The sequence below is a fragment of the Hippopotamus amphibius genome, chromosome 3 (genome assembly GCF_030028045.1).
Source record: "Hippopotamus amphibius kiboko isolate mHipAmp2 chromosome 3, mHipAmp2.hap2, whole genome shotgun sequence".
Classification (NCBI taxonomy): Eukaryota; Metazoa; Chordata; class Mammalia; order Artiodactyla; family Hippopotamidae; genus Hippopotamus; species Hippopotamus amphibius.
In genome coordinates, this window is record NC_080188.1 from 50,060,818 (window position 1) to 50,085,470 (window position 24,653).

The window sequence follows — 24,653 nt, forward strand, 5'->3', positions numbered from 1 at the left end:
GAGTTGGAAGATAGAATGGGGGAAATAAATGCCACAGAGCAGGAAAAAGAAAAAAGAATAAAAAGAATAGAAGACAGTCTGAGAGACCTCAATGATAACATTAAGCATACCAACATTCGAATTATAGGCATCCCAGAAGAAGAAGAAAACAAGAAAGAGTCTGAGAAAATATTTGAAGAGGTTCTAGTGGAAAACTTCCCCAACATGGGAAAGGAAATAGTGAACCAAGTCCAAGAAGCACAGAGTCCCATACAGAATAAACCCAAGGAGAAATACACCAAGACACATATTAATCAAACTAACGACAATTCAACACAAAGAAAAAATATTAAAAGCAGCAAGAGAAAAGCAACAAACAACATATAAGGGAAAACCCATCAGGATAACAGCTGACCTTTCTACAGAAACTCTGCAGGCCAGAAGGGAATGGCAGGATATACTGAAAGTCCTGAAAGAGAGAAACCTACAGCCAAGAATACTCTACCCAGCAAGAATCTCATTCAGATTTGAGGGAGAAATCAAAAGCTTTCCAGACAAGCAAAAGTTCAGAGAATTCAGCACCACCAAACCAGCCTTACAACAAGTGCTAAAGGAACTTCTCTAAGTAGGAAACACAAGAAAAGGAAAACACCTACAAATACAAACCCAAAACAATTAAGAAAATGGTAAGTGGAACACACATGTTAATAATCACTTTAAATGTAAATGGATTAAATGCTCCAACCAAAAGACACAGACTGGCTGAATGGATACAAAAACAAGACCCTTCTATATGCTGCCTACAAGAAACCCACTTCAGACCAAGGGATACATATAGACTGAAAGGAAAGGGATGGAAAAAGATATTCCATGCACATGGAAGTCAAAAGAAAGCTGGAGTAGCAATACTCATATCAGACAAATTAGACTTGAAAGTAAAGACGATTAAAAGAGACAAGGAAGGACACTACAGAATGATCAAGGGATCCATTCAAGAAGAACATATCACAATGGTAAATATCTATGCCCCCAATATAGGAGCACCTCAATACATAAGGCAAATGCTAACAGCTACAAAAGGGGACATCGACAGTAACACAATAATAGTGGGAGACTTGAACACCCCACTTACATCAATGGACAGATCATCCAAACAGAAAAGAAATAAAGACACACAAGCTTTAAATGACACATTAGACCATCTCGACTTCATTGATATTTATAGGACATTCCATCCAAAAATGACAGACTACACTTTCTTCTTAAGTGCACACGGAACATTTTCCAGGATAGATCACATCTTGGGTCACAAATCAAACCTCAGCAAATTCAAGAACATTGAAATCATATCAAGCATCTTCTCAGATCACAACGCCATGAGACTAGATATCAATTACAGGAAAAAAACTGCAAACAATACAAACACATGGAGGCTAAACAATTCACTCTTAAACAACCAAGGAATCACTACAGAAATCAAAGAGGAAATCAAAAAATATCTAGAAACAAATGACAACGAAAACACAACAACCCAAAACCTATGGGACGCAGCAAAAGCAGTTCTAAGAGGGAAATTTATAGCAATACAGTCCTACCTTAAGAAACAAGAAAATGATCGAATAAACAAGCTAACCTTACACCTAAAACAACTAGAGAAAGAAGAACAAAGAAACCCCAAAGTGAGCAGAAGGAAAGAAATCATAAAGATCAGAGCAGAAATAAATGAAAAAGAAAGGAAAGAAACCATAAGAAAAATAAATAAAACTAAAAGCTGGTTCTTTGAGAAGATTAACAAAATGGATAAACCATTAGCCAGACTCATCAAGAAAAAAAGGGAGAAGATGCAAATCAACAGAATTAGAAATGAAAAAGGAGAAGTCACAACGGACACCTCAGAAACACAAAACATCATGAGAGACTACTACAAGCAACTATATGCCAATCAATTGGATAACCTGGAAGAAATGGATACATTCTTAGAAAAATACAATCTTCCAAGACTGAACCAGGAAGAAATAGAAACCACGAACAGACCAATCACAAGTACAGAAATTGAGGCAGTGATTAAAAATCTCCCAACACACAGAAGCCCAGGACCAGATGGGTTCACGGGCGAATTCTATCAAACATTTCGAGAAGAGTTAACACCTATCCTTCTCAAACTTTTCCAAAAATCAATCAACGTGATACATCATATCAAGAAATTGAAGGATAAAAACCATATGATCATTTCAATAGATGCAGAAAAAGCTTTTGACAAAGTGCAACATCCATTTATTATAAAAGCTCTCCAGAAAATGGGCATAGAAGGAAATTACCTCAATATAATAAAAGCCATATATGAAAAACCAAAAGCCAACATCGTTCTCAATGGAGAAAAACTGGAAGAATTCCCTCTAAGAACAGGAACAAGACAAGGGTGTCCACTCTCACCACTATTATTCAACATAGTTTTGGAAGTGTTAGCCACAGCAATCAGAGAAGAAAAAGAAATCAAAGCAATCCAAATTGGAAAAGAAGAAGTAAAATTGTCACTCTTTGCAGATGACATGATATTATATATAGAAAACCCTAAAGACTCTACCAGAAAACTGCTAGCACTCATTGATGAGTTTAGTAAAGTAGCAGGATACAAAATTAATGCACAGAAATCTCTTGCATTCCTATATACTAACAATGGAAGAGCAGAAAGAGAAATTAAGGAAACTCTCCCATTCACCATTGCAACAAAAAGAATAAAATACCTAGGAATAAACCTGCCTAAGGAGGCAAAAGATCTGTATGCAGAAAACTTTAAGACATTGATGAAAGAAATCAAAGACGACACAAACAGATGGAGGGACATACCATGTTCCTGGATTGGAAGAATCAACATCGTGAAAATGTCTGTACTACCCAAAGCAATTTACAGATTCAATGCAATCCCGATCAAATTACCAATGGCATTTTTCACAGAACTAGAGCAAGAAACCTTACGATTTGTATGGAAATGCAAAAGACCCCGAATAGCCAAAGCAATCTTGAGAAGGAAAGATGGAGTTGGTGGAATCAGGCTTCCTGACTTCAAACTATACTACAAGGCCATAGTGATCAACACAGTATGGTACTGGCACAAAAAGAGAAAGGAAGGTCAATGGAATAGAATAGAGAACTCAGAGGTAAGCCCAAACACATATGGGCACCTTATCTTTGACAAAGGAGGCACGAGTATACAATGGAAAAAAGACAGCCTCTTCAATAAGTGGTGCTGGGAAAATTGGACAGCAACATGTAAAAGAATGAACTTAGAACACTTCCTAACACCATACAGAAAAATAAACTCCAAATGGATTAAAGACCTACATGTAAGGCCAGACACTATCAAACTCCTAGAGGAAAACATAGGCAGAACACTCTATGACATCCATCAAAGCAAGATCCTTTTGGACCCACCTCCTAGAATCATGGAAATAAAATCAAGAATAAACAAATGGGACCTCATGAAACTTAAAAGCTTTTGCACAGTGAAAGAAACCATAAACAAGACTAAAAGGCAACCCTCAGAATGGGAAAAAATAATTGCCTATGAAACAATGAACAAAGGATTAACCTCCAAAATATACAAGCAGCTCACGAAGCTTAATACCAAAAAAGCAAATAACCCAATCCACAAATGGACAGAAGACCTAAATAGACATTTCTCCAAAGAAGACATACAGATGGCCAACAAACACATGAAAAGATGCTCAACATCACTCATCATCAGAGAAATGCAAGTCAAAGCCACAATGAGGTATCACCTCACACCAGTCAGAATGGCCATCATCACGAAATCTGGAAACCACAAATGTTGGAGAGGGTGTGGAGAAAAGGGAACTCTCCTGCACTGTTGGTGGGACTGTAAGTTGGTACAGCCACTATGGAAAACAATTTGGAGGTTCCTTAAAAAACTACAAATAGAACTACCATATGATCCAGTAATCCCACTCCTGGGCATATACCCAAAGAAAACCATAATCCCAAAAGAAACGTGTACCATAATGTTTATTGCAGCACTATTTACAATAGCCAGGACATGGAAGCAACCGAAATGCCCATCCACAAATGAATGGATACAGAAGATGTGGCATATATATACAATGGAATATTACTCAGCTATAAAAAGGGATGAGATGGAGCTATATGTCATGAGGTGGATAGAACTACAATCTGTCATACAGAGTGAAGTAAGTCAGAAAGAGAAGCACAAATATTGTATGTTAACTCACATATATGGAATCTAAAAATGGTACTGATGAACTCAGTGACAAGAACAAGGATGCAGATACAGAGAATGGACTGGAGAACTCGAGGTATGGGAGGGGGCGGGGGGTGAAGGGGAAACTGAGAAGAAGCGGGAGAGTAGCACAGACATATATATACTACCAACTGTAAAATAGTCAGTGGGAAGTTGTTGTATAACAAAGGGAGTCCAACTCGAGGATGGAAGATGCCTTAGAGGACTGGGACGGGGCGGGTGGGGGGGACTCGAGGTGGGGGGAGTCAAGGAAGGGAGGGAATACGGGGATATGTGTATAAAAACATGTGATTGAACCTGGTGTACCCCCCAAAAAATAATAAAAAAATGAAAATGAAAAATAAAGCGATGACAGGGAAGAAGCTACAACCAAGACGACGCTACCCAGCAAGGATCTCATTCAGATTCAGCAGAGAAATCAAAAGCTTTACAGACAAGCAACAGCTAAGAGAATTAAGTACCACCAAACCAGCCCTACGGCAAATGCTAAAGGAACTTCTCTAAGTGGAAAACATAAGAGAAGAAAAGGTCCTACAATACAAAACCAAAACAATTAAGGCAGTGGTACTAGGAACATACATATCGATAATCACCTTGAATATAAATGGACTAAATGCACTAACCAAAAGACACAGACTGGCTGAATGGATACAAAAACAAGACCCATATATATGCTGTCTACAAGACACCCACTTCAGACCTAGAGACACATACAGATGGAAAGTGAGGGGATGGAAAAAGATATTCCATGCAAATGGAAATCAAAAGAAAGCTGGAGTAGCAATACTCATATCAGATAAAATAGACTTTAAAATAAAAAATGTTACAGGAGACAAGAAAGGGCACTACATAAAGATCAAGGGATCAATCCAAGAAGAAGAGATAACAATTATAAATAACTATGTACCCAATATAGGAACACCTCAATACATATGGCAAATGCTAACAAATATGAAAGAGGAAATCGACAGTAACACAATCATAGTGGGGGACTTTAACACCCCACTGACACCAATGGACAGTTCATCCACACAGAAAATTAATAAGGAAACACAGGCTTTAAGTGACACAATAAATCAGCTTGATTTAACAGATATATATAGGACATTACATCCAGAAACAGCAGATTACATATTCTTCTCAAGTGTACATGGAACGTTCTCCAAGATAGATCACATTTTGGGTCATAAATCAAGCGTTAGTAAATTCAAGAAAATTGAAGTCATGTCAAGCATGTTTTCTGACCGCAACGCTGTGAGATGAGAAATCAATTACAGGAAAAAAAGTGTAAAAAACACAAACACATGGAGGCTAAACAATATGCTACTAAATAAGCAAGAGGTCACTGAAGAAATCAAAGAGGAAATCAAAAAATACCTAGAGACAAATGACAATGAAAACACAATGATCCAAAACCTATGGGATGCAGCAAAGGCAGTTCTAAGAGGGAAGTTTATAGCAATACAATCCTGCCTCACGAAACAAGAAAAATCCCAAATAAGCAATCTAACCTTACACCTAAAGAAACTAGAGAAAGAAGAGCAAACAAAACCCAAAGTTAGTAGCCGGAAAGAAATCATGAAGATCATAGCAGAAATAAATAGAAAGAAAGAAAACAATAGCAAAAATCAATAAAACTAAAAGTTGGTTCTTTGAGAAGATAAATAAAATTGATAAACCTCTAGAAAGACTCATCAAGAAAAAGAGGGAGAGGACTCAAATCAATAAAATTAGAAATGAAACAGGAGAAGTTACAACAGACACCAGAGAAATAAAAAGCACCATAAGAGGCTACTACAAGCAACTATATGCCAATAAAATGGTTGTCAGTAAAGTGGACAACCTGGATGAAATGGACAGATTCTTAGAAAGGTATAAGCTTCCAAGACTGAATCAGGAAGAAATAGAAAATATGAACAGACCAATCACAAGTAATGAAATTGAAACTGTGATTAAAAATCTCCCAACAAACAAAAGTCCAGGACCAGGTGGATTCACAGGTGAACTTTATCAAACATTTAGAGAAGAGCTAACACCCATCCTTCTCAAGCTCTTCCAAAACATTGCAGAGGAAGGAACACTCCCAAACTCATTTTATGAAGCAACCATCACCCTGATACCAAAACCAGACAAAGATACTACAAAGAAAGAAAACTACAGACCAATATCACTGGTGAATTTAGATGCAAATTCCTCAACAAAATTCTAGCCAACAGAATCCAACAACACATTAAAAGGATCATACACCATGATCAAGTGGGGTTTATCCCTGGAATGCAAGGATTCTTCAGTGTATGCAAATCAATCAATGTGATACACCATATTAACAAACTGAAGGATAAAAACCACGTGATCATCTCAATAGATGCAGAAAAAGCTTTTGACAAAATTCAACACCTATTTATGATAAAAACTCTCCATAAGGTGGGCATAGAGGGAACCTACCTCAACATAATAAAGGCCATACATGACAAACCCACAGCAAACATCATTCTGAATGGTGAAAAACTGAAAGCATTCCCTCTAAGATCAGGAAGAAGACAAGGATGTCCACTCTCGCCACTCCTATTCAACATAGTTTTGGAAGTCCTTGCCACAGCAATCAGAGAAGAAAAAGAAATAAAAGGAATCCAAATTGGAAAAGAAGAATTAAAACCCAGTATTTGCAGATGACATGATATTATACATAGAAAATCCTAAAGATGCCACCAGAAAACTCTTTGAGCTAATCAATGCATTCAGTAAAGTTGCAGGATACAAAATTAACACACAGAAATCTCTTGCATTTCTAGGCGGAAATAGAGACACAGATGTAGAGAACAAACATACAGACACCAAGTGGAGAAAGCGGGGAGGGTTGGGGGGGAATTAATTGGGAGATTGGGATACCAAATTGTATACTCTAAATATATGCAGTTTATTGTATGTTAACTGTATCTCAATTACTGGTCTTAAGAAAAAAAAAAAAAAAGAAATCACTTGCACTTCTATACACTAACAATGAAAGATCAGAAAGAGAAATTAAGGCAACAATCCCATTCACCATTGCAACAAAAAGAATAAAATACCTAGGAATAATCCTAACCAAGGAGGTAAATGACCTGTGCTCAGGAAACTATAAGACGCTAATGAAAAAAATCAAATATAACACAAACAGATGGAGGGACATACCATGTTCTTGGACTGGAAGAATCAACATTGTGAAAATGCCTATACTACTGAAAGCAATTTACAGATTCAATGCAATCCCGATCAAATTACCAATGGCATTTTTTACAGAACTGGAACAAGAAATTTTACGGTTTGTATGGAAATGCAAAAGACCCCAAATAGCCAAAGCAATCGTGAGAAGGAAAGATGGAGTTGGTGGAATCAGTCTTCCTGACTTCAGGCTATATTACAAGGCTACAGTGATCAAGACAGTATGGTACTGGTGCAAAAACGTATTTCTTCTCTGAGATATTAACATCTCCCAGGACTTTACTAAGATGATAGATTGCAAATCCCCTCTGTTCTTGAACACCACAAACCTATTTGGGGGTGTTGCCACCTCTCCAGAACTTGGCATGTCTGGGAGTGTCTCAGAGTTTATTACTGATGCATGTTCTCATTATTAATCTCTTTATTGTTTTTCTAGCCCTTGTATGGTGGGAAGGAAGTGGCAAATTCTTGCTCATTCATATAGCTTTCTCTGAGATCTTTTGTCCATGTCTTAATTCTTTTTTCCCCCTAACAGCCTAAATTCGTGACTTTCAACTGGAGGTAATTTTCTCCCTAGTGGTCATTTAGAAATGTCTGGAAACATTTTTGGTTGTCACAACTGGAGAGCTGGAGGGTTGCCACTGGCATCTGGTGGGTAGAGGCCAAGGAAGCTGCTAAATGCACAGCCCCCAATCCTTCCCAATTCCTCTTTGATGTAAATAAATTATTTACATTAAAATATGAAATAGAGCATAGCATTTATTGGGACTTCTGAATTGGCTAGATAGCCAAACCACCTGATTTAGGAGGAGGAAAAAAAGAATCTACTTTGGAACCCGACCTTTTTTGATTGACTGGAGGTGTTCAGATGACTTAGGCAAGTGCATATTTTAACTAATTCATGCCAGGCTGTGAAGAATGTTGGGCTGAGAATATATAAACAAACATTCTTGCTTTTCTTACCGGCTGTTTAAGCAGGCAACTTCATGCCTCTGGACCTCAGTTTTCTCATGTATTAGAGGTTTAAACTAGGTTATCTCTGAAATTCATTCCATTGAATTTTCCTCTATGATTTAGGAACAGATTGTGAACAGAAATATATATATATATATATATATATATATATATATATATATATATATTCTTAAAGGTACTAATAAAAATCATCTTTTTTTTTTCATGCTATTCTTTGGAAATATGGAGATTGCTAGTTGTTCAACAGAATTTATTCTCTTCTTCTTTCATGTGCCCATAAATTAGAGTAAAAGGATAAGCTTCTATAGTAAAGGGACCCTCCAATACAGTAACTTTAAAAAAACAATACCAGACCACATTTCCCATATTCCTTTGATTTGGATGTGATTGAGTTCTTACTAATAGAAGGTAGGGGAAGTGAGGTGTCTAAATTCTGACCCTAGTCCTGAAGGCAGTGGGTGTGCCTCTGTTATGCCTTCCATTTTCCTCCCCTGGAATCCCTGGTCATCCAGTTTCAGCCCTGTAGGTGACAGTGATGCCCTGGAGGATGGTGGAACAGCAGGATGAAAGGAGTCTGGAACCTGAAATGATGAAACGGTGCAGAACTGTCCCACCAAATTGCATTGCTGTCCTCAGAGCTGTTTGATGTAAGACACAAAATGGAGTTTTTTAGGTCGCTATATTGTTAGGTGTTTTTATTAAAGCAGCATAGCTTTTTACCATAATAAGGAGAGGAATTCTCCACATAATGCCTACAACAGCAAATTTCAAAGAAAGGTGCATGCTCTTATACCCAGTATGAGGTGCTAGTGTTGACGCTTAATATTTCATCACCAAAATATAAGTGAAATATTTTAAAGCAAAGAGAGGATATAGACAAGGTTAGGTCTATCTTGTTCATAATCTCTTTTTTTGTCACCTGGCTCAGTACTATTTTCTCTTGTAAATTCTGTACTAAATAATAATCCTCCTAATCCACTTTGAGTTGACCTTTTATTGTTTTAGGCATGACCACTGTGGTCAGAGAGTTATCAGTTTCTCTCTCTGCAGTTGCTCAAGTTTAGACTTAGTGTATTATCTTTATTCCCATACTATTCCTCTTATAGCTCTCTCTCTTTCTGGTCTTAATGCATGGGTGGAACATAGGGCATGTCATCCGTGTGTCAATGCACAGTTGTCTACTGTAGCCATTTGGAAAGAATACCTGGGAGAGACTTCTTCTGTTTATGCAGCAGGAAGGTAGAAGCAGAGGTAAAGGGAACTGGAGATTTAGATCATCTTGGCTTTTATTGGAAAGGCAACAACTTCTTGCCAGTATTCTAAAGAAAAATCACTACTGTCCAGCAAATGTTCTCTTTGGCTATTTTTATTGTGACTCTTCTGTAAATCATAATAGTAATAATTATTAAGTGTTAGTTCAAATATTATCCTAATTCTAACTCTGAACTGCTGTTGTGTTAAGTGAGAATTTCATGGTTTAACTATGCAAACAGAAACTATTTTATTGGGATAGTTTAATTGAATTACAAAATCATGAATAAGAGAAAGATTATAAATTGAATATTTAATTTTATATATGTTCAAATGTGGTTAATCTTTCTCCTATTGATTTTTTTCTGTTTTAAAGGCAAAATTGATTAGCTAAACTGTGACCTGAATGAAAGTGGCAGAGATCATCTTATCAAACTTTCATCTCAGCTTTCTTTAAATGGACCCACTGTATATACTTGGCATAGGACAGTTTGCAATATGGCTGCTATTTGAAATGAAAAACCTTCCTAGGTTAGTAGGTGATTTGGGTTAGAATGTTAGTTCAATGCCTTTTTTTAAAAAATGAGCTTGGGGGTATAGCTTCCCCTAATAATTTTAAATTGGGTTTCTGGAAAGAAAACTTTTTGCAAGTTTTAACTTGATATGAGTTCATGTGGGACTACGTAAAAATTTTTGTTTTTCAAGTGACAAAATGAGAGTTCAAATCCATATTTGCTTGCTGTGACTTCATTTGGATTTGACTAGGAGACCCACCTGCTTCTGCTGTTCAGAGTAGGCAGCTGTGGATAGTTTCACAGGAAGCAAATCCCCAATAGGGAACTTTTTGGAGTTGTTGCATTTGCTCTTTATGCTCTCTGTGTTTTGATACACTGAACAAGGAATGTTGATGAGACATGAGGCAGAACAGCTTGTTCCTCCGCAGCTATTTTGACTTTGCAATGCTGGCAATAATAAAAAGAAAAAAAAAGTTTAGTGTGTTAACTAAGCAAACACATGGGGCTTGGAGGAAGGCTAGGGAACAGCCAGGCTATTCTTGGTATCAAGAACCCTATTGCTTAGGAACTTTGAATTCCAGTTCATGAATGCATAGTACTTGGAGTTCTGCATTTCTCTAGATGTCCTTTGTCTCTGGTGGTGTTAATAGGAACAAATGGTGTTGCTAATGAAGTAAAATCCAAGTTGTGTTCAATAATCAAATTTCAGTACAAAGAAGATGACTTAGAACAGTGGTCCCCAACATTTTTCGCACCAGGGACCAGTTTTGTGGGAGACAATTTTTCCACGGACAGTTGGTGGGGGATGGTTCAGGTGGTAATGTGAGCGAAGGGGAAGGATGGGGAGCGGCAAAAGAAGCTTCGCTTGCTAGCCCACCGCTCACCTCCTGCTGTGCAACCTGGTTCCTAACAGGCTGTGGACCAGTACTGGCCCATGGCCCAGGGCTTGGGGACTCCTGACTTAGAAGAAGAGATATGTTAAAGGATACAGAATGTGATTATGGAAATGAAATTAGTTAAAATAAATACCCATGCTACTTTGGGTATTAATAAATGCAGATTATCCTGAAGAAATAGAAAATACCAATGATGGGGGTTGGTTTGATTAGTGGCACTGCTAAGGATTTTAGAACTGTGAATTATAAGCTTGATTTTGTGTTATTGTTGCTGTTTTTCACAAGTGCCAGTGTGCCAGCTTTGAGCCAAGGCTTAAAGAGGCATGGCAAGCGTCCACCTGCCTCTTTTAAGCACCTACAATCTGCCATGAGAAGAACATGCCATAGATAGCCACAGCTCCCTTTGCCTAGGTCCCAGAATCAGAGATATAAGGAACCAGCCTGAACCCTGGCCAAGCTGAGCCTAATTGAGCTCAGCCAATCCACTGCTAGCCTGCAGACCTGTGAGGGAAAAATAAATATTTTGCTTGTTTTAAACTATTGAAATTTGGTGGTTGCTTGTTATGCAGCATTATTATAGCAAAAGACGACTAATACACTTTTATTAGAGGTCTCTAATTTCAGGCTGTTGGTATGTGAGAACCAGAGCACATCTGACACAGATTTTATATGCTATTTCAGATAGAAATCACGGTCACTCTCTGTGGTTGCTGCAGTGTAGTCAGGTTTACTGGCTACAACTCAGAGTTTCTGACTCCTCTTATCACTTTAGACTTGAATGGAATCCCACAGTCCTGGGTGTGGCATCTGGCATCTTATGTGGCCACCTAAAGAGCTGGATGACAGTCCAGAAATGTAGTATGCTAATTCCTGTGGAACAAATTTTGATCACTGAGAAACTGAAGATATCCTTGACTCCTCCTTCCTCTTTCCCATGGGCAATTGCATCCACACAGCCACATAGCTCATCTGAAGAAACCCTGTAAGGCCAAGCAGATGCTTCTGCTCAAGGATTTCCTCTGTCTTTTTGTGACTCATTATGAAGCTGTGGCCAGCATGTTAACAAGTCATTTTGCATGGCTTTCCATCCTTTCTTGCCTCATTTCCCTTTTTTCTCACTCTCACTGTCCTGGTTTTTACATTCCATAGAAAGCACCAGCACTTAATCTTGATCCAGGCTCTGTTTTCTAGAGACCCAAGCCAAGACATAGACCTAGACGATTATGTCAAGATGAAGATGATAAAAATGGTGATTATGATGATGTCAGTCAATACATATTGATGACCACTTACTGTGTATCAAGCAATATGATGACTGCTTTGAATTCATTTCATTTAATACTCTCTACAACTCATAAACTGGTTAATATTATTACTTCATTTTACAGAGGAGGAAATCAAAGCTTAGAAAGGTTTGATTATTTGGCCAAAATCACATAGCAAGTAAGTAGAGCCAGCATATAAACCCAGATATTTTGGATGTCATATCTTATGAGTCAAACCACTAAGTAGCACAAATAAACTGCAGGGTAGGTAATGGGTGCCAAACTGCAATGTCTGTGTGCCCAGAGTGCCCAATACAGTATTGGATATAGTGTACATTTAATATGTAATTTACTGATTTTATAAATAATTTATTAAGCTTCCATTTATTAATGATATTCTGTTAGATCTAGAATTATTCTACTAGCATTCATAGGTTGTCAATTGAAAAAGAATTGGAGTCTAAGAGCCATGTTTAATAATAAAACATTTTGAATCAGAAGACCTTTTAGAATTTTATAGAACTAGAGAGAGACCATAACAATTATCTTTGTGTGTTTTTTGAAAGTAGTATGATTTATTTGAACCTGATGAATTTGGAATAAAAGGATATTTATTACAGTACGAGTACTCTTTTTTTTTTTTTCAAACCATCCTTGTTGCTTCATGAAGGCAGCTCATTGTAGTAGAAAAGTGGAGAGCTAAAAGTAAGTGGAGCTGAATTCTTCCCTTGAGTTTTTTATTAAAAAGCTTATGATTTTGGGAAAATCAATTTGAACTAGAGCTTCACATGTATTGTATGTAAAATGCAAAATTGGTTGAAGGCTATTTCTACCTCTGATAACATTTGTGATTTCCCTGAAGTTATTGGGGGACCTGTATCCAGGTGGCATCTGAGGACAGAGTTGCAGGCGCCCTTTTCATGATATGTTCTGCTCTTTCCCTCTTCCAAGATTTTTTTCCTCTCTCTCTGTTTCTCAGTATTTCAGATTACTTGTTCTTTAGAATTCAGTTCAAATACCTTTGTGTGTGTGTGTGTGTGTGTGTGTGTGTGAGTGTGAGTTTGTGTGTGTGAATCTTCCCTGGCTTTCTTAGACAGTTTCCTACTTTTTATTCCTGAGTAACTTTAGATACCTATACTATAATTCTTACTGTATCATATGTGATTATTTATGTCAATGTCTATCTCTCACAAAACTGTGGACATTTTCAAAACCACAACTGAACATTTATTATACTTTAAGAAGTGAATCAATTGCAGTGGTATTACAGAAGCTACATCTCTTTTTCCCCCCCTAAATGTCTTATGTACTCATAGATTTTAATTAGGTATAAGAACTTTGAGAGCAATTTTTGTGATTACCAAATTCTACTTTTGTAAAGATATGCTAGCTCAAATGCTCAAGGATACATATACCAGGCTGTTTATTGTATCCTGTTTGCAATAATGAGAAACTGGGATTATTCGTGTTTGTCCTTTAGTAGAGGAGCAGCTAAATTCTCCTCTTCTGTTCTCTTTCTCCTCCTCCTGTCTCTCCTCTAGACTAGTTATCTACTAGTACTCCTTTCTTCTCTATCACTAGTGCTACAACCACCACAAACGTTGCCATGGCACCACCACCAATAACACGATATTGATGTCACTACCAATAATAATTAATTATAAAGAGCTTATTGTATTAAAGAAGGGAGTGGGGAGACAGTATTGTGGATGGTGGTAAAGGAACTTTTAAAATAATGTTTCATATTTTGAAAGGACAAGACATTCCTTTTTATGGCTAGCAATTTAATTTGTTCTTTCTATGAAATCCTTACCAAGTCTAAGATTATGAAAATATTGTCCTGTGATTTCTTCTGGAAGCTTCATGGTTCTGGCATTTATTTGAGGATCTATATTACATCTCACATCAACTTTTGTGCATGGAATGAGGTAGGAGTTGAGGTTTACCTTTTTTTTTTTTTATATGGATATCTAATCAATCCAGGATCATTTGTAAAAAGACTTTCTTTCCCCAATAAATTTACATGGCACATTCGTTGGTAATTAATTAACCATATATGTTGTGGGTTTATTTCTGAACTGTCTGTTCTATTCTATTTGTTTATGTTATCTTTAAGCCAATACCACTCTGTCTTGATAGCTTTATCAGCTAGTGTAAGTCCTCCCACTTTGTCCTTTTAAAATGGTATGTTGTATAACCTACGTCATTTGCATTTCCATATGAATTTTACAATCAATTTGTCAATTTCTTTCAAAAAGACCGCTGAGATTTTATAGGGTTTGTGTTGAATGTGTACATCTATTTGGGCAGAATAGATAACAACAATATTGAAAATTCAAATCTATGCATGTGGTTTCTCTCTCCATTTATTCAAATCTTTAATTTTTATCAGAAATGTTTTATACTGCTTTCTTTCTTTTACTTTTCAATTGTTTGTTGCTAATATATAGAAATACATTGTCCCCAAAAGTTTTCCATTGCACCTTCCTTTAATCCCTTCATACCTTTGATATTCTTATGTAATCATTGATTTGCTTTTGGTCACTATATATTAGTTTGCACTTTCTAGAATTTTATATAAATAGAATTATATGGATTATACTAATTTTGTCATTTAGCATAATTATTGAGATTCAGCCATGAAGTAGCATCTATCAATAGTTTATTCATTTTTGTTGCTGAGTAGTATTCCATTGTATAAGTATACCATAATTTGTTTATCCATTCACCCACTGATGGACATTTGGATTTTTCCCAGTTTGGGCCATTAAAAATAAAGCTGATAACATTTTTGTACAAATCTTTATAATGGACGTATATTTTTCGTTTATCTTGGGGTAAATACCTAAGAGTGAAATGGCTGGATTTAGTGGTAATTTTTTAAAAAAACTGTCAACCATTTTTCAAAATTGTGGTGCTATTTTATAATTCTGCCATCAGTGTGTGAGAGTTCTAGTTCCTCCATATCTTCACCAACACTTCGTATTACCAATCTCTATTTATTTGTTTTTAATCTTGATTTTAGCCATTCAAATAGGTGCATAGGAATATCTTGTTGTGGTTTTGATTTGCATTTCTCTAATTACGAACCATGTTAAGCATCTTTTCATATGCTTACTTGCATTCATATATATATGTATATATTGTTTTTGCTTAAGTGTGTTCAAATCTTTAGTTCTTTTAAAAATTGAGTTAATTTTTTTCTGAATTTTGAGAGTCTTTATTCTGGATACAAAATTTTCAATCATATATATTGTTTGGAAATATATTTTCCCAGCCTGTGACATATTGTCTCATTCTCTTAACAGTATCTTTAGAAGAGCAGAAAATTTTGATGAAGTCCAATTTTTCATTTTGTTCTTTCATAGACTGTGCTTTTGTTGTATCTGTATAACCCCTGCCTCTCACAGGGTCATAAAAGTTATTCTTCCATGTTTTGTTCTAGAAGTTTTATAATTTTAGGTTTTTACAGTTAGGTCAATGATAATTTTGAGTTAATTTTCACATGTGGTATAAGGCATGGATTGAAGTTTAGTTTTTGATTATGAGTATCCAGTTTCAGTATCACTGTTGAAAAGACTGTTCTTTCTCCATTGGATTTCCTTTGCACCAATATGGAAAACAGTGGTCCATGTATGTGTGGGTCTGCTTCCTCATTGATCCCTTGGTATACATTTATACAATTGTTACCTTCTCTTCATTACACTGATTATAAGAAGTCTTAAAATCAGATGGTGTTAACTCTCCAACTCTGTTTTACTTTTCTTAGGGTTGTTTTGACTATTTTAGGTTCTTTGCCTTTGCATATGTGTTTTCTGAATGTGTTTTCAGTTTGTTCTGCAAAAAGCCTGCTGGCATTTTGACTGGAGATGCCTTGAATCTGTAGATCAATTTGAGGATAAATGACATCTTAATACTGAGTCTTTTGATCAATGTATATGTTACCTATTTCTGTTTATTTTGTTTTTCTTTAATTATGCTCAACAATGTTTTGAGGGTTTCAGGTTTCAGGTTTTCTACATTTTTATGTGATTTGTTCCTAAGTATTTTGTATTTTTTGATACTATTATAAGTTGCATTTTAAATACTCAATTTCCAATTACTTGTTGCTGGTATATAGGAGTTCAGTTGATTTTTACATGCTGATCTTAAATCCTAAAACCTTGATAAGTTCACTTATTAGTTGCTTTTACTCTAGGTTTCATCAAATTTTTACACAGATGATCATGTTTTCTGCGAATAGAGACAGTTTCAAATGCTATTTATTCTGATTTGTATGCCTTTTATTTCTTCTCTTACCTTATTTCACTAGCTAGAATCTCAGTATGGAATTGAATAAAAGTGTTGAGAGTGAATATTCTTGTCTTGTTCCAGATTTTCATCTTTAAGTATGATATTAGCTCTTAAGTTTTTCATAGGTGCATCATATCAGGTTGAGAAAATTCCCTTCAGTTTCTACTTTGCTATGTGATTTTATCAGGAATGGATGTTAAGTTTTGTCAAATGCTTTATGTACCTATTCTGCAAAGATCATATGGTTTTTTCTCTTTTAGTTTATATATATGATGAATAGCATGGATAGATTTCTCATATTAAAGCAACATTACATTCCTGGGATAAACCTCAGTTTGTCATGGTATATCATCTTTTTTTCATATTATTGGATTCAATTTCTAAACTTTTCTTAGAATTTTTACATTTGTTTTCATGAGGAATATTGGTCTGTAATTTTCTTATAATGTATTTTATTTTGGTATCAGGGTAATGCTGGTCTCATAGTGTAAATTGAGAAGTGTTCCCTCTTTTTCAATTTTCTGGAAGAGCTTATGTCGGGTTGGCATTATTTTTTTCTTAAATACATGGTAAAATTTCCCAATGAAGCCATCTGGACCTGAAGTTTTTTTAGACAGAAGGTTTTTAACTACATATTTAATTTCTTTAATGATACAGGGCTGTCCATGTTATCTGCTGCTTCTTGAGTGAGCTTTGGTATTTTGTATCTTAAAAATTTTTTTGTTTATTTCATCTATCTTGACAAATTTATTGGTGTAAAGTTGTTTAGAATTTCCCCTGAGTATTATTTTAATATATATAACATCACTGATAATATAACCTCTTGATATTTAATGTTTCTTTTTCTATTTAAGTCACTTTATTTTAACTTTTCTTTTTGTTAACATTCTTAAGGTAGGAACTGAGATTATTGATTGGAGATCTTTATTTCTAATATACACATTTATTACTTTAAATTTCCCCTGAGTTCTGCTTTAACAAAATCATATAGTTTGTACTCTTTTTTTGGTCCAGCTTCTTTCAAACAGTATAATTATTTTGAAATTCATCCATGATCAAACTTCCTCTATACTTATCCTGATTTTCTGTATAATTTTCCTCTCTGTTGTTGAGAGTGGAATATTTAAATCTCAATCTATAAATGTGTATTTATCTAATTCTCCTTGTAGTTCTATCAGTTTTGCTTTATGTGTTTTGGCCTCTGTTATTAGGTCTATAAACATTAGGATTATTATGTCCTTATGATGATTGGACCCCGTTATCATTACAAAATAACTCTATTTCTGGTAATATTCTTTTCTCTGGATCCTATTTTGTCTGATATAAATGTATTCACAGAATTTTATACTTAACAACTGTTTCTTGTAGGCAATGTTTTAGTTTTGACTTGCTTTTTTTTTTTTTAATTCAGTTTGACAAACTCTAGAGTGTTGAGACTATTGTCAGTAAAATTGTTGATATGGTTAGGTTTAAGCCTATCATCTTGATATATTTTTTCTATTTGTCCCACCTGTTCTTTGTTCTTCTCTCTTTTTCTACCTTCTGAGTTAATTGAACATTTTTTTCATAATTCTATTTTATCTCTTTTTGTTTTGGCTTAAGACTATAACTGTTTTGTTATTTTAGTTTTGCTTTAGGGTTTATAGTACATATTTTTAACTTACAAAAGACTACCTTCAAGTGATATTAAACCATTTCACATATAGTATAAGAACTTGAAAATAGTATATTTCTGTATTGCTTTCCCCCCAATCTTTATGCTATTGCTATCATAGATTTTGTTTTTATGTTTGCTATAAATTGTGCACTGCCTTGCTGTTCTTTTTAACAATTATCTTTTAAGAAGATTTAAATAAGAAAAATATCTAATATCTTCAATCTGGTAGTTCACCTTTCTTGTGCTATTCATTCCCTTATGTAGATCGCTACTTCCATATTGTATCATTTTCCTTTTTCCTGAAGGACTTTCTTTAACATTTCTTGTGGTGTTAATTTGTTGTTGATGAATTCTTTCAGCTTTGCTGTGTCTGAAAAAGTCTATTTCACTCTTGTTTTCGAAAGATATTTTCACTGGGTGCAGAATTTTAGATTGACATTTTTCTTTCATCCTTTAAAGATGTTGCTTCATTATCTTCTTGCTTGCACTGTTTCCCACGGAAAATCTGCCGCCAACTTTATTTTTGTACCTCTCTTTGTAATATGTGTGTGTTTATATGTGTGTGCATTTACTCTCTGTTTTTTAATATTTTCTCTATAATACCAGTTTTGACCAGTGAGATTATGATATGCCTTGATGTAGTTTTTCATGTTTCTTTTTCCTGAGTTTGTTCTTGTTCCTTGAGCTGCTTAGACCTATAAGATTATAGTTTTTATCAAATTTAGAAAATTTTTGCCATCATTTCTTTAAACTATTTCTTTGTCCCATGCCTCTCTCCTCTCCTTTGTGAACCCCAATTTCAAGTATAGTAGGCTGGGTGAAGGTGTTGCACAGCTCACTATTGCTCTGTTTGTGTCTTTTAAAATTCTCTTTTCTCTCTGTTTCCACTTTGGATAGTATCTATAGCCTCAAGTTCACTAATCTTATTTTTCCCTGTTATGTTTAATCTGCAATTAATCCTATCCAGTGTATTTTTTACTGCAGACATTGTATTTTTCATCTCTAAAAGTTTGATTTGGTTCTTTTCTATATTTTCCATGTCTCTAACTTTTTCAACATATAGAATGCATTTAAAATAACTCTTGTAATGTCCTTTGTCTGTTAATTCTATGATCTGTGTCATTTTTTATTAGAATTCAATTAGCCATTTCCTCATTATGGGTTATATTTTCCTACTTTTTTATATGCCTGGAAATTTTTAATTTTATTTGAGTTTTATCCTGTTGCATCCTGGGTATTTTTCTATTCCTCTAAATATACCTGACTATTGTTCTGGGATTCTGTTAAATTACTTGGAAGCTGTTTCATCCTTTGGGTCTTGCTTTTAAGATTTGTTAGGTGTGGGCTTGAACAGTGTCCATTCTGGGGTTGTTTTCCACTGCTTAGGTAAGCCCTTCTACATACTCTACACAAAGCCCCATGAAGCCTTCTAGTCTGGCTGCTGGGAATAGGCATTTTTCCTTCAGGCCTGAGTGGGTGCCAGGCACTCTTACCTCAGGGTGATTCTTTCCCCGGACTTGGGTGGTTTCCCCATGTGTCTGTGCTGATCAGTACTTTGATGAATACATGGTAGTGGCCTCATTGTAGATCTCTTAGGTTTTCTCTTTGTACAGCTCTCTCCCCTCTCGTATTCTGCAAATCTCTTGCTGCCTTGGGAGTGTTAGACACTCAGCACTGTCTTGCTGACTCAGTGTGTCTCTTAGTCTCTGCCTGGGGTCTCTCTTCCTTAAGACTCTTAGAGTCTTGAGATGTGGCCCAATCCTAGGGCTTGCCTCTTGCCGCCGACCCCCATCTTTAGGAATCCCTGTTCTTTATTGCCTGATGTCCGGTGTCTTTCAAACCATTGTTTCATATATTTTGTCTGTAGTTTGCTTCAGGCAGGAGAATAAATCTAGTCCTTGTTACTCCATCACAGCCAGAATCAGATATACATTGATTAATTTTTTTAAATGTAAAACCAATCTTGATTTTCTTGGATACACCCTACTTGACCATGATTTTTTTTTTAAATGCTGGTTTTCAGGTTTTAAAAAATTTGGTTTATGAAGGATCTAGTTCTTCAGTTCTCTTTTCTTATAATATCTTTGTCAGGTTTTTGGTCCAGAATTATGCTGGTCTCATGAAATGCATTGGGAAGTGTTACCTCTATTTTCTGAGTTTGTGTGTTTGTACTTTTTTCTTCCTTGAATATTTAGTGTAATTCACCTGTCAAGCAAACTTTGCTTAGAGTTTTCCTTGTGGAAAGGTTTTTGAGTACATATTTATTTTCTTTAATAGTTAAAGACCTGTTTAGCTGTTCAGTTTATTCCAGTGTAAATTTTGAAGTTTGTGTTTTTGAAGAAATGTATCCACTTCACCAAAGATACAGCATTTATTGACCTAAGTGTTTTCATAATATTCCAGTATCATCCTTTTAAAATCTGGCAGATCTGTCCTGATAGTCCTTCTTTAATTCCTAGTAGTAATAATTTATATTTTCTTCTTTTCACTTGATAAGGCTTGCTTAGCATATATCAATTGAATCAATCTCTTCAAAGAACCAACTTTGACTTTATTTTTTAATAGTTTTTATTATTTTTAAATAGTTTCTCCTTTTCCCCTCTATGATGCATTCTGCTTCCTGCTACTTCACCAGCAATGAAAGCATTCATTGGTCTCCTCTCTCTTAGAATGGGATCCTAACTATGTAAATTTTAATTAATTTAACTTTATTTTTGTTTTCAGTTCTCTTGATAGGTTAAAAAAAAGCTATGATTTTTGTGTATTATCTGGCTTTCCCCTCAGTCTTAGGTTTGAGCAATCATCTCCATGATTTCTAAATTTCAATCTTCTTGATTAATTAAAATTTTTTTTTTTTCAAAGCAAGCATCATATTAAAGTTAGAAGAATGAGTTTTCAGGCAGAGATCTATTTTTTACTGTCTGCGTAGCCTTGGATAACTATTCTCTGGACCTGCTTTGCCCACTTCGTAAAGTGAACTTTTAGCTCCACATGGGCAAAGACCAGATCTATATTTGATTATTATTGCACTTCAGGGCCTAGCAAAGTATCTATCATGTACTAGGCACTAAATGGATAGCTAATGAACCAGTGAAAGAGATTTGAAAGAGAAAATTGCATCTGATTTTATAAATTTTAATTAGCTCTAATTTTTAAAACTAGTTGAGTTTTTTTCACAAGTTTAAAGATTGGAATATGCCTCTTAAACAGGAATCCATAGGAATCTGTAGGTCTGAAGATGTATTCAAGTTTGGTAAATACTGGGTTAGAAGATAGTTAAAAGATTGGTGTTTGTGTGTTTATTAAAAAATATGAATAGGAAGCTCCTATTCTTACAGGAAGGCCTCAACTGAGAGGGAAAGCTGAGGCTGCAGGTCCATATTCTGCATTGAAAAGAAGGTAGTCATGCCTGACTTGGTACAAGATGCCTGTATCTTAACAGGGTTAAGAGTCCGAGGGAGAACAACAGGTCGAACCCTTGGGTTTGTACCAGAGCCCCAGGAAAAGAACTGGAAGAGTGTGTACTTACTATCTAAAAGTGTAGTGATAATGTGAGGTGGGGGAAAAGTCATGATACGTGTGTGTGTCGGTGTGAACGCAGCGTATGTATGGAGATCCTTTCCACCGGTCCTTTAAGGTGATGTGTGCGCAGAGGCTCTGTGAGAGTATAGCTAAGCTGCTCCATTGTATTGCTGCTCGGCACCCATTTTATTTGTCCGAGCAACCTGTGGGGGACTTAACCTGACACTTAGTCCCCTCACGCAAGGGCATGCCCTGGATAACAGCCTGCAGAGTCACGAGCAAATTAAATCCCTGGCACGACTTCCCCAACAACCCTTGTGATCGTGTTTCCCCTGCCTCCCAGGGTCTTCACTTGTGCACCCCTTGCATAAGACCCCTGTGGAGCCTACCAGAGCTCTACTCTTTTTGGTTTGAATTGACCTTAACCCAGGAACCCCAAAGACTCCACCCCGACCCTCATAAAGGCCTGTGCCCCAGGTCCTATTCTCTCTGTCTGCACCCTGCCTTGACTTCGTGATGTGGCCCCTTCAGACATGTTGTGTACTCTGGGACCTGTGAGTGAGCAACTTCTCCCTTTCAGTTTCTATTGTGGTCTTTTGTTGACTACCATCCAGCACCCTGTGTTCCACTTTACACATGTTAATTTAATAAAGTCCTAACATTCTTTGATTTAACAAAAATAACGAACGTTTATTGAATAGTCTATGTGCTACTCTCCGTTCCAAGTTCTTCACAAAAAGTAGCTCGTTTAATCCTTACAGTAGCTCTGGTACTATTTCTGTCCTCATTTTTCACATAAGGAAGCCGAAACACATAGGAGTTAAACTTGTCAGCATTTCATAGCTAGTAAGTGATGGCACTCTGCTTGGAATCCAGATAGTCAGGATCTAGATCTTGTGCTCGTGACGTCTCTGCTATGGTGCATCCCTGGAAAGCATCTTAGTATTTTCATTGTTGTCTCTGTTATTGTTCTTATTATTTTGTACGTTGTTGGTGGATACCAGCTATGAATTTGTACTTGTTGGATTTCTACAGTTTGTTCCTTACCAAGCTTAAATTCCTGCCTTTTCTTTTTTACCATTCTCCTTTTTTTTTCTTCTAGAGATCTCAGTTTTTTTGACAAATGAAAAATTTATATATTTAAGGTGTACAACATGATATTTTGATTTATGTGTACATTGTGAAATGATTACCACAATCAAGCTAGATAACATATTCATTACCTCACATATTTGCTTTTTTTTGCAGTGAAAACACTTAAGATCTATTTTTTTGTTGTTTTTTTATTGCCTCTTTTTAATTGAAATATGGTTGATTTACAATATTGTATTTCAGATATACAGCAAAGTGATTCAGTCCTGTTATTATTTTCCATTATAGGTTATTGTAAGATATTGAATATGGTTCCCTGTGCTATACAATGAAGGATCTACTTTTTCAAAGCACATTTTAAGTATGTAATACAGTATTATTAACTGTAGTCATCACGCTGTACACTAGATCCCAGAACTTATTATTGATCCCACATAACTAAAACATTGTCTCCCCATTTCCCCCCACTTCCCTGAAAACCACCACTCTATTCTCAGTTTCCGAGTTCAGCTATTTTAACTTCTGCCTTTATTGTCCCTAAGCTTAGCCAGGGCTTTTTGTTACCCTTGAAATGAAAGCTGAATCAACAAGGCATCTGTTACACCGCTGCTATTAGAATGACTCTATTTTAGAACTGCCACTCTTTTGTCCTTAATCTGGTGCCATAACCACTTGAACTAAAGATATTTGAAAGTATCAGTAAAGGTGCTGGAGCAGCAGTGGTGATAGCAGCTCCAACTATAGCGACAACAGTGAATGTGGCTGGGCCCATGGGTGAGATAGACAGATTTAATGGTGGCAGAGGAAACACTGGAATTTCACATCTTTACGTCTTCAAAAATGACTTATTAGGGAGATCAGCTCGATGCTTTGTGAAGACCTAAAGGGATGGGATAGGGAGGGTGGGAGGGAGGCCCAAGAGGGAGGGCATATGGGGATATATGTACATATATACATATATATAGCTGATTCACTTTGTTGTACAGCAGAAACTAACACAATACTGTAAGGTAATTATACTCCAATAAAGATGAAAAACTTTTAAAAAAATGACGTACTGAAACAAATACTAAATACTGGAAGTACAGTGGGGAAAAATATGAACACAGCTCTCTCCCTCATGCACCTTACAGCCTATTAAAGGGAGATCAACAGCTCATGGATAATAATAGCAAACACTTGTATAGAACTTACTACGTGCTGGACACTTTTCCATTGGTTTACATGCATTATTTCACATATTCTACCCAAGAATCCTCTGAGGTGGGTACTCTGAGCTCTAGTTTGCAGGTGAGGAAACTGAGGCACCAGAGGTTAAGAAAATTGCTCAAGATCTCACAGCTAATAAATGGCAGAACTGTTATTTGAACCCAGGAAGGCTGGCTTCAGAACTTGGTGCCCATATACTATCCTAGTCTACTAACAAATGGTGAGTCAACTAACAACTGTGAGGAGAGCTACAGAGACAATGAGAGGATGAGTGGGGAGTTGAACCTAGTCTGGGCGGTCTCAGAAGCCTTGCCTGGTGAAGTGATGAGGAGGACTGAGAAGCTCAGCCAGGGGAAGGTGTGTGTGCACATGTGTGCATGTGTGAAGGGCAGGGTGGCTGAAGGAGAAGCTGGAGGAGCATTCCAGGCCAAGGGAGAAGCTCATTTAGAGGGCTTCTTGTAGAAACATCTCTGTAAATATCTTCAGAGTCAATGGCAACTTTTTTTTTTTAATGAAAATTCA

At 36.1% G+C, this 24,653-nt stretch overlaps 1 long non-coding RNA gene across 5 annotated transcripts in view; it reads left to right on the forward strand.

Moving 5' to 3' along the window:
- The window catches only part of LOC130849107 (uncharacterized), a 60,581-nt gene that overhangs the window by 21,678 nt on the left and 14,250 nt on the right, over positions 1 to 24,653 (forward strand). The window contains exon 1 of one of the 5 annotated variants that reach the window (XR_009052686.1): positions 10,078 to 10,213. The exons of the other annotated variants lie outside the window; for them this stretch is intronic. This is a non-coding gene — a long non-coding RNA (uncharacterized LOC130849107). Of the gene's footprint in view, positions 1 to 10,077; positions 10,214 to 24,653 lie in introns of those variants that run through there. 5 annotated transcript variants of the gene reach the window in all.